General features: G+C 41.2%; 1 protein-coding gene across 1 annotated transcript in view; it reads left to right on the top strand.

The window, feature by feature from the left end:
• LOC115218838 (zinc finger protein OZF-like) overlaps positions 1 to 19,058 on the top strand; it is a 30,377-nt gene that overhangs the window by 1,357 nt on the left and 9,962 nt on the right. The gene's annotated exons all lie outside the window — the stretch shown is intronic.

Raw genomic sequence — 19,058 nt, 5'->3', positions numbered from 1 at the left:
ATGTGTGTATATATATATATATATATATATATATATATATATAGCTCTTGACTTCTGGACGAAACTAAATCATCGGCCCCAGAACTGAACTCGGAAAGTGGATTTCTTCTCTCTTTTTCTCACACATCTAAATTAAAGTAACTAAACATTGTCGTACGAAAATGCATGAACATCACAAAATCACTGCTTCTCTCTCTCTCTCTCTCCCTCTGCCCTCCCTCTCTGCCTTTAACTATGTTATTAATCATCGTAGCTATTGTTGTAAGGGTGGTGAGGGAGGGGGGAGGAGGAGGCTATCTCTTTTGAAGTGAAGGGGAGAAGGGGGAGGAGGAGGTGAGCCATCATAGGAGGTCGGTGGAGAGGTGGGGGGAGAGGAGAGTTAACGTTTGAGGAGATGTGGGGGATGGTGGTGGGGGGAGGGGGAGGAAAGCAATATCAAACAAGAGGTTGTGTGGCGGTGGGAGGCGGCGGCGGTAGCTATCAAACATGAAGTAGGGGAGTGGGAGGTGGGAAGGAAAGGAATTATCTCACTGGAAGTTGGTGGTAGTGGTGGGAGGTGGTGTTTGTGCCGTAAGTCAGTGCACCTCACTCCACTCTTACCCTACCCTCCACTCATGTTTGAGTGCCTCTTTTCCTTTACGCTGACACCATCAAGATTCGAACAGTTATAGGCTGTTTTTTTTTTCCCCGATATGCTGATCGATTATACCTTTCGTCCCTCCATCATCGATAAAACCAATCATTTACTTTATCGATTCAGTCATCTGTATCCATCCTCACTTCCTTCACAATTTTGCCAGGAATTATTTTTTTTTTTCGTCGAGGCAGTTTCTATAATAAATTGCTGAGTGCTGTTAATGAGCCTCATGTCAGCGCTGATCCAGTAGAACTAAGAACAAGCCCTTCCAGCCGTGACCATCCCGTCTTTTTGTATACCGCGAACAACTTTATATCTTTAGCAGTGTAGTTTAGTGCGAAATTGGCTGCTGTTTCTAGCAACTCAAATGACCGTATCCCCTTCGCAAAGCCGTAGTGTTATTATTTTAACCCCAGGACGGCCCTATGTATGATCCGATTTTCCAGCCATGAAAAAAAAAAAAAATTTTCCCCTGAACATAGTTTTTCCCATGGTTTCCATTTTTCAATGAGTCTCTATGGACCATTCTTATTTTTTAAGACGTTAAAGATGTACTGTTTAGGGAGATTTGGCTGCCGTTTTTAGCAACCAGTTAAAGGTTCCTCAAATTTCACTTGTCTCGATTTGGCCCGTTCATCCACAAACAACTTGGTTATGGAACGGGGGACGATTCAACTGGGACAAAACTATTGCCGGACACCCCCACTACCACCTTCATAATAATAACACTTTCTAACTGGGTACCGGGTGGTTTTGTGTGACCTCAATGCTCAACTGGTACTTCATGTTAGCAACCCTGGATAGAATGGAGCATAATTAAATAGTATTCCGGTTCTATAACAGTAATGATGTCTGATTTAGGCCCCAGTCCGGCAATTCTAACGGGAGGAGGTTAGTCGATTCCATCGATATATCCTATCAGCCCAGGACTGATTCTGAAGAGACGAAAGACAAAAGCTGATCCCGGTAAGATTTGAACTCAGAATGTAAAGAGTTAAAACAAATACCGCTTGGCATTTTTTCCGATGCTCTAACGATTCTACCAATTTACCACCCTGTGTATTAGTGGCGGCGGTGGTGGTGGTTTCTAACATATGTACAGACGAAATTTAGGGGAAAGAATGACGTATCCGCCATCCCTCGAAAACTATCGAAATTCTCACTCAATGATAATTAATAATTGTGCTTAATCTAGACACAAGACCAGCAATTTGTGGGTAGGGAGTTAATCGATTATATCGACCCCAATACCTGATTGGTACATTAATCGATCAGTCGATTGCAGGGCCAATCGATTAGTCAATTAAAGGATGAAAGGCGAAGTTGACCTCAGAAGGATTTAAACACGGAATGTTAAATGGACAGAACTAAAACAACAACAACAATAATAATAATAATAAAAGTTGCATTCCAGTTTCTAAACATAAACACAAAACTCTAAATGTTTTCTGCGAGGGGTTGGTAAAGCCGTTTGAATGATCTCGTCCAGTACATAATTGGTACTTTATTTTATCGACCCAGGAGGAACGGAAAGGAAAGTCGACCTTGGCATGGCATCAGACTTTCACGAAATGTCGTTCATGTTTTTGTTTTTTTTTCAAAGCGAAAAAAAGAAAGAAAATGACAATATCATATCTGTGCTCCAGTTGGCCGGTAACTTGCCATTTTTCTGACATACAACAATTTATTTTTTTTAGTGTAGAGGAGAGAGGGATTTAGTCTGTTTAGGTGTTCTAAGTTCAAGTCCCACTGAGGTCAGCTTTGCCTCTCATTCTTTCGGGGTCAGTAAAATAAAGTACCAGCCTGGGACTGGGGTCGATGTAATCGATTATCCCCCCCTCCCTTGAATTGTGTGCCCTTAATTTTAAAAACTATTTAGTTGCAGGGGTGGGGGCGGTGGATTTGCAAGATCGTTACCCCTCTGACGAAATTTCATTAACAGCATTTGTTACGGCCTTTTACATGCTGAGATCGATAAAATCAAGTATCAGTCAAGCACTGGAGTCGATTATATCGACCAGCCCCTTCCCTTCAAAAATATTCACCTTGTGCCTTTAATCCTTTCTAATTTTGGTACAAGGCCAGCAATTTTGAGGGCAGAGGTCAAGCCGATTACTGTATTTATTTTATCGACCCCGAACGGATGAAAAGCAAAGTTGACCTGAGCCGGCTTGTGTCTAAATTAGGAATAATTGTTAAGCCAGAGTAGAGGGAAAGGCCAGTGACCCGTCGTCTCTGCATTCCTTCCGTATCCAATTGACCGCCATCTGCTAAAATATCTCTTATAACTCTCCGGAAGTTTGTAGTGATTTAACCATTTGCCAGAAGTCCTCGTGCTTGTGCTGTTGTTTAGCCCTAGGTCAGGTCTGGTTGAACAGGCGCATGACGAAGGCATTCCGGCCGTGATTATCCCATTTTTTCCCTATTTTACAAGGAACCTAGAACCACTATATATATATATATATATATATATATATATATATATGTATGTGTGTGTGTTTGTTCGTATGTGAGCGTCTCTCCGTCTCCCCATATATATATATATATATATATAATATATATTATATATATATTATATATATATATATATATATATATATATATATTTGTGTGTGTGTATACACAATTTTTTTCCATGTTAATGGAATGTGATTTGTGAGAGATTTGGTTGTTTTTTCTAGCATCACGAATGGCTACACAGGGCTCATCGTTGGTTCTACGTTACAACATTTGTTGATGTATTACTGTACTGTGGAGGCGCAATGGCCCAGTGGTTAGGACAGCTGACTCGCGGTCGTAGGATCGCGGTTTCAATTCCCAGACCGGGCATTGTGAGTGTTTATTGAGTGAGAACACCTAAAGCTCCACGATGCTCCGGCACAACTTTCACTCTTTCTTGTATTACCTGTATTTTAAAGGGCCAGCCTTGTCACACACTGTGGTCACGCTGAATCTCCACGAGAGCTACATGTCTGTGGAGTGCTCAGCCACTTGCACGTTAATTTCACGAGCTTGCTGTACTGTTGATAGGACCGACTGGAACCCTCGTCGTCGTAACCGACGGAGTACCACGACATTACTGTACTGAACATACGATTCTGGCCCGAGTATAAACAAAGCTGAGCTCTCTCACACACACGTAAATAAGCCTGAGACTATTTGTAACGTATAGAAAACTTCAGATTATTTCTATATGTAATATATCTTCAACGTTTTTAAATGTGTAATTGTTAGATTTGCGGTGAATTATGGACCATATTATGTCACGGTAAGGATAGGATTCATTATTATAAAGAAAATTTACCATCTTTGGTAGATGCACAGTACTCTTCTAACACATACCTAGAAATACGTATATGTATATGGGTTGGGGTAGGCAGCCGTGTGGATGGACGTCCGGAAAGTATGTGTACGTGCGTGTACGTGTGTGTGTGTCAGCTGCTTTTTCAGTAAAGAGTAGAAGTTGATCTTATCGCTATGAATTATGTGGTTGACGACCCGTTTTTCATAATAGCCTGGACAGTATCTACGACCAATTATCTTAACAGGTATTTCGAGGCTGAAGTCAGATGGATAAGTAAGGTTTATGTTAACCTGAAAGACGGGCAGTGGCCATGACATTAGTAGTTAACCAGAGGTTGTTAACAATATGCATAAACGGAGTTAACTGCTCATAACTTCTTATTTATTTACTGCCCACAAGGGGCTACACACAGAGGAGACAAACAAGGACAGACAGACGGATTAAGTCGATTAGATCGACCCCAGTGCGTAACTGGTACTTAAGTTATCGACTCCGATAGGATGAAAGGCAAAGTCGACCTCGGCGGAATTTTGAACTCAGAACATAACAGCAGACGAAATACGGCTACGCATTTCGCCCGGCGTGCTAACGATTCTGCCAGCTCACCTGCTCATAACTTCTATTGAGAAGCGTTATGTGACCTCACCTTAGAGCAATTTCTAAACCAGCAGTCAAACTGTAGTAGTATTGGAGAGAACCAGAGATGGGTAACTGCTGTTAGCTGCACGTCATGTTGCTTAAAGAATTGCTTCTTGTAACAGCTTCATATTGGCCCTGTTTGATATCTCAGTCAGCTAGGAGCTGGCAAAGGGCTGTGAAAACCTGAAGAGGTTCAATATAACTAAAACATGTCACTGTGTTTACCGAAGGTAATAATCACTCCCAACAGTTTACTACCACTACATTTTTAATCAATTTGAATATCGGAATTGTCTCCCTTGTTTTTCTTGCTCAGAATTATTAATGCCAATTATTTTTTTTTGTCTTTATTACAAGGGTAATTTTTAATTGTTTTGTTTTTGCTTATTGCTTTAAATATGTCACATCTTAGACACACTTTCAGGCACTTCGTTGGTTACGATGACGAGGGTTCCAGTTCATCCAATCAACAGAACAGCCTGCTAATGGAATTAACGTGCAAGTGGCTGAGTGCTCCACAGACACACATAATCTTAGAATAGTTCTCAGAGAGATTCTGCATGACACAGAATGTGACAGGGCTCGCTCTTCCAAATACAGGTACAACTTATTTTTGCCAGCTGAGTGGACTGGAGCAATGAGAAACAAAGTGTCTTGCTCAAGGACATAACAAGATGCCACAAACCAATCTCAACACTTTACAAATCATAAACTGAATACCCTAACCACTGCACTACACGCCTTCATTTCCCCCACCACTTAACTTTTACTCTTTTATTTGTTTCAGTCATTTGACTGTGACCATACTGGAGCACCGCTTTTAGTCGAACAATTCGATCCCAGAATTTATTCCTTCTAAGCCTAGTACTTATTCTATTCGTCTCTTGCAGAACCACTAAGTTACAGCGATGTAAACACACCAACATTGGTTGTCAAGCGATGGTGGGGAAACAAACACAGACATATATATATATATATATATAGTTGAAATTTACAGATTTACAGAAAAACAAAAGACGAAGACAAGTGTATAAACAACAAACAGGTGTATTAGTTTAATGCTCAGGAAGGTGAGAAAGTCTTTTATGTTTCGAGCCTATGCTCTTCAGCAGAAAGGAACACAAGAAAATAAACAGAGAGACAACAGAAAAAACTTATGGAGCTAGCAGTCAATCATATATATATATATATATATGTATGTGCGACGGGCTTCTTTCAGTTTCCGTCTACCAAATTCACTCATAAGGCTTTGGTCAGCCCAAGGCTATAGCAGAAGATACTTGCCCAAGGTGCCTTGCAATGGAACTGAACCCAGAACCATGTGGTTGGTAAGCGAGCTACTTACCCCCCCCCCTGTATATTTTTCATGCAGAAACTCTCCCCAAATAATCCCTTTTCTCTCCAGTGCTTCTATTACAAAACAAATTTATCTGGTATAGCATCATTGGCTCTTTGATGGCATGGGTGATCACAACCTAACCATCTTGTGTTATTAATAACTTGTTAGAACCTCTGTTTGGGAGTTCGTTAACAAAACTGCTCTACTTTGATGTAGGTTAATCCAATATTTCTCATGAAAGGTGGCCTCTGTGGATTAAAAGGAAATTAAGATAGTTTTAAGCTTGTCTAACACCTTAGCAAAGAAAGAAGAATTATATTTATGCAAGCTCTGAGCATGGCTGTGTGGTTCAGAGGCTTGCTTTGTATTCACATGGTTTTGGGTTCAGTCTTAATGCACAGCACCTTGGGCAAGTGTCTTCTGTAGCCCTGGGCTGACCATTGTTTTGTGAGTAAATTTGGTAGACAGAAACTAGGTGGAGGCCCATCATAGAAAGCACTGGTGTTGGCACCATGTAAAAGCACCTATGCAGGTGTCATGTAGCAGCATCTGTGGTGGCACCATGTAAATGCACATGTGCCGGCATCACAGGTGCCATGTAGCAGCATCCGTGGTGGCACCATGTAAATGCACATGTGGCAAAATCACAGGTGCATTTTCAGGCTTGAAAAAAAAGAAGTTCAGTCCTAGGGTCAATTTGATTAACTAAAAACCTTTACGAGGTGGTACCCCAGCAGTCCAATGAGAGATAAAAGATATGTCTTTTGTTTAATAAAAAATGGGGGGGGGGTGTACAAATAATTTTGTTAATATTAGGGGTGGAGAGTTGCCCCTGTCTGATATCAGTCACTTTGAGAAAGTTATAGCTGCTGTAACTTATATATTGGGGTAGACCAGATATGGTCTTCGTAAATAGTTCTTGTTTAAGCCCATCCTATCCCTGTTAGGGCGAACCCTTGGTTAAGTGCATCTAGGACTACATTATCTAATGTGTCCTTCTTTGTTTCATGACAGTGATATGTGATTTGAAGATTTGGCTACTATTTTTAGCATGATGGGTGACCACATACAGGCTCATTGTTGTTGTTTAGTTCCAGGTCCCTCCTGGTCAAACAGATATATATGCTCAAAAGTATTCCCAGCATGACAGTGCAGCTTTTGAGGAGTGGAGGACATTGTCTATATGCATCCCCGATTGTGTTATATAATTTTTCCTTTTTTGAAGATGGTAGGTTGTAATTTGTGGAAGATTTGACTGCTATTTCTAGCTTGTAAGTAACTTCTTTTAGCTTCAGTGTTCCTTGTTTAATTTTGGGTTCTGTTCAAGTTAGAGAAGAATTTGGCCACTATTTCTAGCATCAGGGCAACTGCATAGAGATTTCCTCATTGTTTAGCCCCAGGTCAACTCTGATTGAGTACACCTATGATGGAACTCCATTCCAGATGTGACCATCCTGTCTTTTTAAAGCATAAAGCAACTATATTATCTTATGCGTTATTTTCTTTTTAAAGATTGGAGAGAGATTTGACTGCTATTTCTAACATGTCAAACGCCCACATAAAGGATCTTAAGAATGGGTTGCAGCAGTCACTATGTATAGATATGAAGGGGCACAGGCATGGCTGTGTGGTTAGAAGTCTGCTTTCTAACAACACAGTTCCAGGTTCGTTCCCACTGTGTAGCACCATGGGCAAGTGTTTCATATTTTTTTTGTTGTTAAGCAACAAGACGGGTAAGGGTGATTAGGTGATGGTCTAGGGCTTAAGGGCTGGAGATCCCAGACCTTGGAAAAACAAAAAAAAAACTTTGGTTGTCTTGTTGTAGTCGGGGGCTCTTCGTTGACGCCCAGCACCACTGGGAGGTGGCCCTCAAAGTCGCTGGAAATGGAGATCTCCAGGTCCAAATTCTTGGATGGCAGTGTTTCCTACTGTAGCATTGGGTCAACCAATGCCTCACGAGTGGATTTAGATGGAAATTGGAAGAAGTATGTTTATATCCTCCTCATCATCGTCATCATTTAATGTCTGCTTTCCATGCTGGCATGAGTTGAATATATATACAGGGGGTGATGGGTAATTGGCATTTGCACCGGAAGCTCTATTACGAACATTTCAGAGTGTTTGGGTGTCAATCTGAGGACATGTACTGAGAGTGATCGAAATCAAACATCATGTGGTTTGGAACGATCAATAGTTATGATGATGTTATGCCTCCCTTCATCTTCCCACATGGCCTCAGACATGGCTTTAAATATGTCACATAATTTTTCAAGGTGGACTCCAGTATGGCCACAGTCTGACTGGAAGAAGTAGAAGACAAAAGCTGTATCATATCATGGCAAGGCAGTTATCAAATGTATCTCAACACAAAACTCCAGGCCCTTGAGCCACACCCACAGTAATCTCAGCTCATAAAGATTCTAACCCTCACAGTCCCCGCCCCTCCCATTTGTAAAACCCAGCATCACCTGTATTCACACATCAAGGGTCTCAACGAGCTTTCTGTTCTTCATTGATTGGAACATTCTTTTCCCTCTTGGCCCAAATCATTTAACTAAATTGATGCCAGGACCCCTGGACTGGAGATACGTAAAAAGCACTATCCGAATCGTGGCCAATGCCAGCGCCGCCTCGACTGGCTTCCATGTCAGTGGCACGTAAAAAGCACCATCCGAATCGTGGCCGAAGCCAGTGCGCCTCGACTGGCTTCCATGCCAGTGGCACGTAAAATGCACCAATCCAATCGTGGCCGATGCCAGCCTCGCCTGGCACCAGTGCAGGTGACACATAAAAAGCACCCACTACACTCACGGAGTGGTTGGCGTTAGGAATGGCATCCAGCTGTAGAAACATTGCCAGATAAGACTGAAGCCTGGTGCAGCCTTCTGGCTTCCCAGATCCCTGGTTGAACCGTCCAACCCATGCTAGCATGGAAAACGGACGTTAAACGATGATGATGATGATGATGATGCCTTCCCATCATTGTGGAGGCCTCTGAGTGGCCTCCAATTTCTTGACACCACTTGGCAACTAAATGGGCCCACCTGTTGTCTGTGAACCTTGCGACCTGTCCAGCCCAGCAGGGCTTCTGCTTTTGGTATTCTGTGATCAAGTTCGCTCTGCTCTTGTAATACTTCATATTGGATATGCTCTCTCAATGATAGGTCATCATCATTTACAATACCCTTTTCCATGCTTGAGGCAGGTCTCAGTGGCCTGATGTTCTTGTCGCTAGTCGTCACCTGTTTCCAAGCAAGGCAGTATCTTCCCCTTGTCCAGATATGTTTTCATGATAAATGATAAACAGCAGTTCTTGTATGATAGTAGTTCATTCCCATTATATAGTGCACAGTGTTAAGGCAAGGAAGTACAAACATGCACAACAGGCTTCGTTTTAGTTTCCATTGACCAAATTCCTTCACAAGATACTTGCTTGGCATGTTGTGCAGTGGGACTGAACCAGAAACCACATAGTTGTGAAGCAAGCTTAACCACACATCCATACCTGTATATGTGTGTGTATATATATATGTGTATGTATATATGTGTGTGTGTATATATGTATGTATATATATATATATATATATATATATGTATGTATATATGTGTGTGTATATGTATGTGTGTGTGTGTTTATATATGTATGTATGTATGTATATTCTTTTATTTGTTTCAGTCATTTGACTGCAGCCATTCTGGAGCACCATCTTTAGTCAAGCAATAGTGGGGGACAAACAGACTCACAAACATATACACCCACACACATATATATATGATGAGTTTCTTTCAGTTTCCATCTACCAAATCCACTCACAAGGCTTTGTTTGGCCCGAGGCTATAGTAGAAGATACTTGCCCAAGGTGCCACACAGTGGGACTGATCCCTGGACCAGCTCCAGTCAAATTGTCCAACCCATGCCAGCATTGGAAACAGATAAGTAACGAGGATGATATATGTATATGTATGTCTGTATACATGTATATACATATATCATCATCATCATCATCGTTTAGCGTCCGTTTTCCATGCTAGCATGGGTTGGACGGTATATATATATATATATATATATATATATATATATATATATATATATATATATATATATATATATATATATATATACACACACACATGTGTATGTGTGTGTGATGTATCCCTGTGTGGGTTTTGTTGTATCTGTTTACTTATTGACCTTAATATGTGTTCCGTCTGAGTGGCTTCTAAGCTGTCATACCTGGATACAAAAAAAATCTCACCTTAAATGAATTCAAGTAATGTGAGAGTTGTGTTAATTAATATTAACAGCTTTGATACTTAATTCTTACACGAATGATGTGTCACAGATGTTGAGCAGGTTTGAAGAAGTGTGGTGCTAATGCAGACCTATCCAACCCAAGGCTGCTTCAAAGAAACAAAAAACATAATCACAGTAATGCTTGCATTACAATGGTTATGATGATGATGATGATGATGGCAGTGGAGGAAGCGGAGGAGAGGGCTAACCTCGACACTTCCAGCCCTAGCTGTAGCAACAGATTGAGTAGCAAGTGAATATATTTTATCACGTGGGATCTCATCTCTGAAAATCCGAGCTTATCCATGCAATTAATTTATGGTAAATCCTTCCAGGTTTGTGTAAACTGCATTGTACCTTATTGCTCTTTAGTGCACCGAATGCCCCTGTCCGCCCCCCACCGCCCTTCTCATCACCACCACCACTGTCTGTGTTTCCATTTGGCCATACTATGGATATTTATTAGCAGTGTCACTAAAATACATACCCCTGGCTCTCATCACCATCATCATTTCACACCTGCTTTCCATGTTGGACGGTTTGATGGGATCCAGTAGGTTGGAGGACCACATCCTCCCCCAATCCTTCAGTTTTCTCATGGTTTCTATGGCCAGATGCCCTTCCTAACACTAACCACATTACAATGTGTTCTGAGTGCTTTTTTTTTCCCATTTTTTTTTCATAGCATCAGCACTCGTGTGGTCTCTATGTAACTCGCAAGACTAAAAGTTCCCTTGGCTGAGAGGGAGATGGCTTTATGCTAAGTTACTGCAAAGTTAAATTATGATAGGACATGAGAGGCGAGATCTGGGCAGTTTGAGCATAAAACACGCAGAATATTTGGGCTGGACATGGCCTTTTTAAACACTGAAGAGTTAAAGTATAATAGGGTAGATAGAAACAAATTTAGTGTTTTGGTGAACACTCTCATTAGTACCAAATGAATAGGAATGCTTTACTGAAAAGGTCTAATAAGACTGAAACACACCCTATGGCTGGAAATTAGTGAGTTTTAGTCTTAAATCACCCATGCTCTCCCAGATTTAGTTCACTAAGAATTCAGCACTCTGAATGCTTGACTCCCACCAGGGATCGATATTGACTGCTGGTCCTTGGCCTAACCCATGCTAGTATTAAGAAATAAATATAAAGTGAATGTATGTGTATATATATATGTGTGTGTGTGTGTGTATGTATATATAGGTGCAGGCGTGGCTGTGCGGTAAGAAGCTTGCTTCCTAACCTCATGGCTTCCTGGTTCAGTTCCTCTGTTGGTACCTTGGGCAAGTGTCTTCTACTATAGCCTTGAGCCAACCAAAGCCTCAGGAGTGGATTTGGTAGATGGAGACTGAAAGAAGCCCATTGTAAACACATACATACATGCATACATACACATGTGTGAGTATGTGTTTGGTTTGTCCACCACTGCTGATTGTTAACTGGGTTTGATGGGTTTACACCCCCGTAACTTAGTGGTTTAGCAAAAGGTATCGAGAGAATATGTGCCAAGCTTTAAAAAATAACAATGTACCAAGGAAGAGTCATTTGGCCAAAAATTCAAGGCAGTGCTCCAGCATGGCCATGGCCTAATGACTGAAACAAGTAAAAAGTAAAAGAGTGTGTGTATTCTTTTACTTGTTTCAGTCATTTAATTATGGCCCTGCTGGAGCACTGCCTTTATATATATATATATATATATATATATAATATATATATATATAGCATGTAGATAGGGTTATATATGTGTGTGTGTGTGTATATATATATATGTGTATGTGTGTGTATATATGCGGCATGCTGGCAGAAATGTTAGCATGCTAAGTGAAATGCTTAGCAGTTTTTTGTCTTTTACGTTTTGAGTTCAAATTCCACCGAGGTCGACTTTGCCTTTCATCCTTTTGAGGTCAATAAATTAAGTACCAGTTGCATTCTGGGATCGATCTGATCGACTGGTCCCCTCCCCCCAAATTTCAGGCCTTGTGCCTAGAGTAGAAAAGTATTTATGTATGCATACAGATAAAGTTAAATGTGGAAGTTTATTGCATCCATCTCTGACTCTCTCTCTTTTTTTTTTCATATCTTTATTTTTCTTTATTCTCCCGTCCTACTGTCTCTATATGATTCCTCGTTACTGGTTATTAATGAAGGCTTCATCCAAATGTAAATTTTGTATTATTTGATTCTGTCTGAAGAATTTCTAATAGGAGATATCTTATATGTTTTTCTGACATGTACAATTTTGTAATAACTCCTATTAGCAAACGAAACATGTGTAATACCAAGATTTTTTTTCCAATTACATGTTTTAATATATAGAGGAGAGTAGTGTAGTTTGCTTGAAGCATTGTGTATTGTTTGTAAAAAATAATAAATAATGATAATAATGTGTTTTGAATTGCACAACAATGGATTTTAATAATTGTTGTAATTTCGTCATCCATAGTCTGATATGATATTTCGGAATATAAAAATTCCTTCTTCGGATATCCCTAGGGATTGATTGATGATTAAATTACAACAGTTATTATAGGGCATTGTTGTGCCATTCAAAACACATTATTATTATTATTTATTATTTTGTATGTGAGTGTGTGTGTATATATATCATCATCATCGTTTAGCGTCCGCTTTCCATGCTAGCATGGGTTGGACAGTTCAACTGGGGTCTGGGAAGCCAGAAAGCTGCATCAGGCCCAGTCTGATCTGGCAATGTTTCTACAGCTGGATGCCCTTCCTAATGCCAACCACTCCGAGAGTGTAGTGGGTGCTTTTTACGTGCCACCCGCACAGGTGCCAGGCGAGGCTGGCAACGGCCACAATCAGATGGTGCTTTTTACATGCCACCGGCATGAGGCCAGTCGGGGTGGCGCTGGCAATGGCCATGTACATACATATGTGTATATATGTGCAGGTGTGGCTGTCTGGTAAGAATATTGCTCTTCCCAACAACATGGTTCGGGTTTCAGTCTCACTGCATGGCACCTTGGACAAGCGTCTTCTGCTAAGGCCTTGTGAATGGATTTGGTAGATGGAAACTGAAAGAAACCCATCATATTTGTATATATAAACATATAAATATTTGTATGTCTGTGTTTGTCCCTCCTACCATCTCTTGACAACTGATGTTGGTATGTTTATGTCCCTGTAAATTAGCAGTTCGGCAAAAGAGACTGATAGAATAAGTACCAGGTTTACAAAGAATAAGTCCAAGTGTCAATGTCTTTGACTAAAAGGCGTTGCTCCAGCATGGCTGCTGCTAAATGACTGAAACATGTAAAAGAATAAAAGAATATATATTTTTGTCCATTCATTTACTTTTATACTCCTCTTGCTTTCCATGCTGGTCTAGGTTAAACAGTTAGACAGCATCTGGCAAGCCACAGGGTTGTGTTGAGTTCCGGTGTCAGCTTTGGCACAGTTGTCTTTCCTTTCTCTGCATTTTTTTCTCTCTCCTCATTTCTTTCTGAAGAAGAGCATAGGCTCAAAATGTCAAAGACTTTTTCCAATTTTCTTATGCATCAAACTAATACATACTGTTTGTTCTTTCACCCATCTTAGTTTTTTCTAAATGTATTTTTGAACCATGTGTGTACTAGCTGCTGGTTGAGACAATGTATTTCATTTTGCAATCGTAATTTAGTACCTAGTGTAGTAAATCCTTTCTACTGGAAGCATAAGGCCTCAAATTTGGGGGAAGGGATTAAGTCAATTACATTGACACCAGTGCATAACTGGTACTTAATTTATCAACCCTGAAAGTATGAAAGGCAAAGTCAACCCTGGCTGCATTTGAACTCAGAACTTGAAGACTGACAAAATACCTATTTCTTTACTACCCACAAGGGGCTAAACAAGGACAGACATAGGTATTAAGTCGATTACATTGACCCCCAGTGCGTAACTGGTACTTATTTAATCGACCCCTGAAAAGATGAAAGGCAAAGTCGACCTTGGCGTAATTTGAACTCAGAACGTGAAGACAGACGAAATACTGCTAAGCATTTCGACCGGCGTGCTAGCGTTTCTGCCAGCTCACCGCTCTTTCCAAGTGTATTAAATGTCTATAAGTCAATAATTTGTCCTACTTGTTTCTATTGTATGTATCGTGTTGTGAATAGTATACAATTGCACACAGCAAAACAAACACACAAGTCAGCTGACATAAACCTAGCAACACCTATTTTCAGTGAATCAGCGAGGGGAAAGCTTCCCCGAGGTCACTCAGCCTGCTAGAGATAGCAGCCAAATGTTCAAATCATATGCTAATTTCTTAAAAAGAAAAACAAAGGACATATTAGACAATGTAGTGTTAAATGTATGAAAAGAGGGGATAATCACAACTTTAATTATATGGTTACTCAATCAGGGCTGACCAGGGGCTAAACTACATCAGCTATATTTACACTACAGGGATCTCTACATGGGTCATTCAACATTTTAGAAATAGCAGCTAAATCTTACTGAACTCACAAACCTTAAAAAGAAGAACACAATAGTTCATTTCCTAGATATACCTCCTGAACGGGTAAACAGATGGCATGGTCATAGGTGGAATGTCTTTGGTTATTCATCTGGGGCTAAACATTTGCTGTCAAATACATTGTGATGTCTTCTTCCTGGTGTTTTAGGGGACAGTTCATCTCAGGTTAAAGAATAGTAAATGATAATCTGGAATTAGGGGTTTGTAGGGTATTACTGGGTCCACTTGGTGTTGTTCTCTCCCAGGTCAGACCTCATCCAGCAGACTTGCTAGCCATGACCAACCAGACTTGTATTCAGACAGTATATATAGAGCTACAAGTCCTGTTAGAGCAGACCTATGATCAAAGGTGTTCCAGCCATGACCATCACTGTATTTTATTTAGACAGTTTATCTAGTACTGTATTATAATATTGTATCCCCAGATCAGTTTTGAATGAGCCAACCTATGATCATAGACGTGCCAACCACGACCGTCTCTCCTATATAATCAGACATATTATATCTAGGACTACATTATCTAATGCATTATTTCGTTTTTAAGATGGCAGAGTAGGGATCAGCAGAGTGGTTGATAATGAACCCTAGGATGGGGTCTATAGATCCCCAAGGGTTCGTTAAACACCTGAGACGATTTTGAGTGTTAACATTAATGAATTATTAGTGAACTGAATCTGGAAGAGTTTGGGTAATTCTCAGCTGAAACACTAATTTCCAGCCAGATATTGATGAAATAACTCATCTTCACTAATCGCATATTACATTAAATATTCTATTTCGGCCATAATATCTCTGAATTTTGATCCAGTTTCAGTAAGTATTTCTTTAAATTTCTTTAAATAGGCGCAGGCTTGTCTGTGTGGTAAGAAGCTTGCTTCCCAACCACATGGTTCCAGGTTCAGTCCCACTATGCGGTACCTTCGGCAAGTGTCTTCTACTATAACTCTGGGCCAACTAAAGCCTTGTGAGTGGATTTGGTAGACGGAAACTGAAAGAAGCCTGTCATATGTATATATGTTTGTGTCTATATTTGTCCCCCATAACCTAGCGATTCAGCAAAAGTGATAGATTCAATGAGTATCAGGATTTTAAAAAAGTACTAGAGTTGATTCATTTGACTAAAAATTCTTCAAAGTGGCGCTCCAGCATGGCCTCATTCTAATGACCGAAACAAATATTAAAAGAAATATTTCTTATTAAAAGTAGTAATGTTACAAAAGAACGAAGGAATTATTGTTCTTAAATCAAGAAATTGTTTTTATTTGACTCGGGGTCAGTGAGTTAAGACGTTTGCCGACCTCTGTGGTAGAGTGGGACTTGCAGGGAGTATGGCAGCTATTTCTAACAAGTCGCCTGACCACACGGAAGCCTCTTGTTGGTTCAAGTACCACTTGACTTAATGACAAGTGGTGAAGATGATAATGGGTCAAGGAGGGACATCTTCATTTACCACACCCATAAAGAAATACGTAGGAATGGAAGTTCGCCGTCGCATCTCTTCATTGAAATAAAATGTGACCTGGCTGACGCTTATCAGAAATTCTCCAGCCAGAATCCGTCGGACAACGAACGGTATTACGGACTGGGTTGTGACTACAAGTTAATCCGGTAGGTTTCTTCACGCTCTCTTGCTGCCCAGTTTTATACACAAGTCTTGGGTTGATCTGAGGCTATGATTGTTGTTGTTGAGCGTAGCGGTCTTCGTCCAGTAGGAGAAGTCCGAAATGTGGTCCTTTGCTATTCGTAAGACCCGCAGAAGAGAAAGCAGGTCAACCCCCGACACCGAGAGCATCGACGGATGGATGATTGCGCATCCAGGCTCAGCGGTTGCGTAGGAAGTTGGGGACAAGAAACAGGAAGAAAGAGTGAGAGAGAAAGTTGGAGCGAAAGAGTACAACAGGGGTCGCACCACCCACTGCCGGAGCCTCGTGGAGCTTTAGGTGTTTTCGCTCAATAAACACACACAACGCCCGGTCTGGGAATCGAAACCGCGATCCTCCGACCGCGAGTCCGCTGCCCTAACCATTGGGCCATTGCGCTTCCACTAAGGCTATGATGGAACTCAAGTGTTGCCTGGCTGGCATCTGTGGCAGACGCAGAGCGGGCATCGTTGTGTAGTTAAAAAACTTATTTTGAACCACGTCATTCTGGTTTCTGTCCCACTTTGGACAAGTATCAAATACTGTAACATCGAGTGGACTTCTCTCTCTCCCCCTTATTTGTCTAATTGACTGTCTGTCTGTCTGTCTATCTACCTATCTATCCATTCATCCATCCATCCATCCAACACAAACGTTGGGCTAAAACAATCCTTCGAATTTCCTTATTTTAGAAATTTTACTCTTACCAGCGAGAATTGTGTTGTTGATGTCATAAGAACTTATAAACTTTCGAGAGGGTGTGAACTAATTGTTTTGGAGCAGTTGATCTCGAAGCACATGGAGCTATAAATAATAGCGTGTAAATATCCTTTTCTACCGTAGGCACGAGGCCCGAAATTTTTGGGGAGGGGACCAGTCGATTAGATCGACCTCAGTACGCAACTGGTACTTAATTTAATAGCGTGTGAATATTGTGTTGACAAACCCTTTTGGATAGAAAAAAACATTCGCGGGCTGCCCATTGGACTCGAACCCACATCGCTTGTAGACACGACTGGCGTTCTACCATTTGACGACTGTTCCAACAAAGTTTTCATACAATATGTGTTACACAAAATGTTTATTTATCTATTTAATGTGTGTGTGTGTTTATACACAGCATAATGTGTATGCTGTGTTTGTGTTCCTTAGTTTCACAACCGACGGAAACCCATTTACTATTTCCTATATAAAATAGCAACACCATCACCGCCAACACTCCCCCCCCCCCATTTTAATGGTGTTCCTGTCACAATAATAAGCCTCTTCTCTCGCTGAAGCTGGTCATTTCATTGCCATCTCCTCTCATTTCATTTTCCTCCATGGCGGTCTGTCTGTCGTCTTTGGGATTCGATAGTATGTTAGAGAGAAGGAGGGAGGGAGAAAGGAGGGGGAAGTAGTGTGGTGGTGAGAGGGGGAAATGTAGTGGGATTAACGGGGGGGGGAAGAGTTGGGGAGGAGGAGAATGAAATTATGGGGTTGTTTAGCCCTAGGTCAGTCCTGATTGAACAAAATATAATATCTAATGATTTAAGACTTTGGGGAGTAATTTCAGAGAGATTTGACTGCTATTTCTAGCAGGTCGAGCGTCCAACTTGAGGTTCCTTTGGCTCGTTTTATTGGTAGTGAACTGTGGTGGTGGCGGTGGGAGTAAAGGGCAGGAGAGAGTGCTGAGAGAAGGGAGGGGGTGGTTTGTAATATCGATCTGTGAAGGGGGGAGTGAAAAGAGTGTGAGGTAGGAGTGAGTGGTGAGGAGTAATAGACGGGAGTGTGGTGGGTGTGAGGAAGGTGGTGTGTGATAATACATTGTAATGTGAGAGGGGTAAGGGTGGTAGTGTGAGATAGTGAGGATAAGGGGAAGAGGGAAACGGAACTATGGTGGGAGGGGAACTAAAGACAGAAAGAGAGAGAGAGCTTCGACCTGCTAGAAATAGCAGTCCAATCTTTGAATTCACTGTCTGGATGGTCATGGCCAGTCTATCTGGACTCAGCAACATTGTGGGAACTTGTACGTGGTTGTTCGACCGGCTAGAAATAGCAGCTAAAATGTTCCTCAAAGGATTCGCTTGTCGTGTTTTAAATAAAGGGAAGATGCTTAATCAGTTATGTCTGAATGGATGGGATGACTTCGGTTAAATGGCTTTGATTATGAGGGGTTTGTTCGATCAGGCTGACCTGGAGCTAACTGGGATGGCGGAGATGGTGTGTGTGTGGGGGGGGTAACTGATGAGGAAGAGAGGGAGAGGGTGTGTGTGAAAGGGGAGGGGGGAGATAACCATAGGGGAAGAGGTAAAGGAAGAGGGAGGGTGGATTTTGAGTGGGAGAAGAGAATGAATTATAGTGGGAGGGTAAGAGAAGGGAGTTGAGAGAGGACCAATGTGGAAGTGGTGGTGGTGGAGGGATGAGTAAGAGAGCTGCGTTGAGTTGTTAGTTAACCCCTGGACAATCCTGACTGAGTAGACCTACAATCAAAAGGCGTCCCAACCGTAACCGTCTGACTTTGTATATTAGGGTTTTGTTTCACAAATACATTGTATCCTTTTTTTTTTTTTTAATTTAGTTGCTGTTTTTAGCAAGTTGAACGACCACGTAGAGGCTCGTTTGCGAGGGATTAAGATTGTCAGATAAATTCTTGAGTCGAGAAAGAAAGCTGAGGGGAAGGGAGAGAGAGAGAGAGAGAGAGTAACGTTGAGTAAGGGAAGAAAAAGAAAGGAAGGGAGTGATA

Source organism: Octopus sinensis, linkage group LG14 (genome assembly GCF_006345805.1).
Source record: "Octopus sinensis linkage group LG14, ASM634580v1, whole genome shotgun sequence".
Taxonomy (NCBI): domain Eukaryota; kingdom Metazoa; phylum Mollusca; class Cephalopoda; order Octopoda; family Octopodidae; genus Octopus; species Octopus sinensis.
The sequence above is the reverse complement of the archived record's forward strand: the minus strand, read 5'-3'. Positions and strand labels throughout refer to the sequence as shown.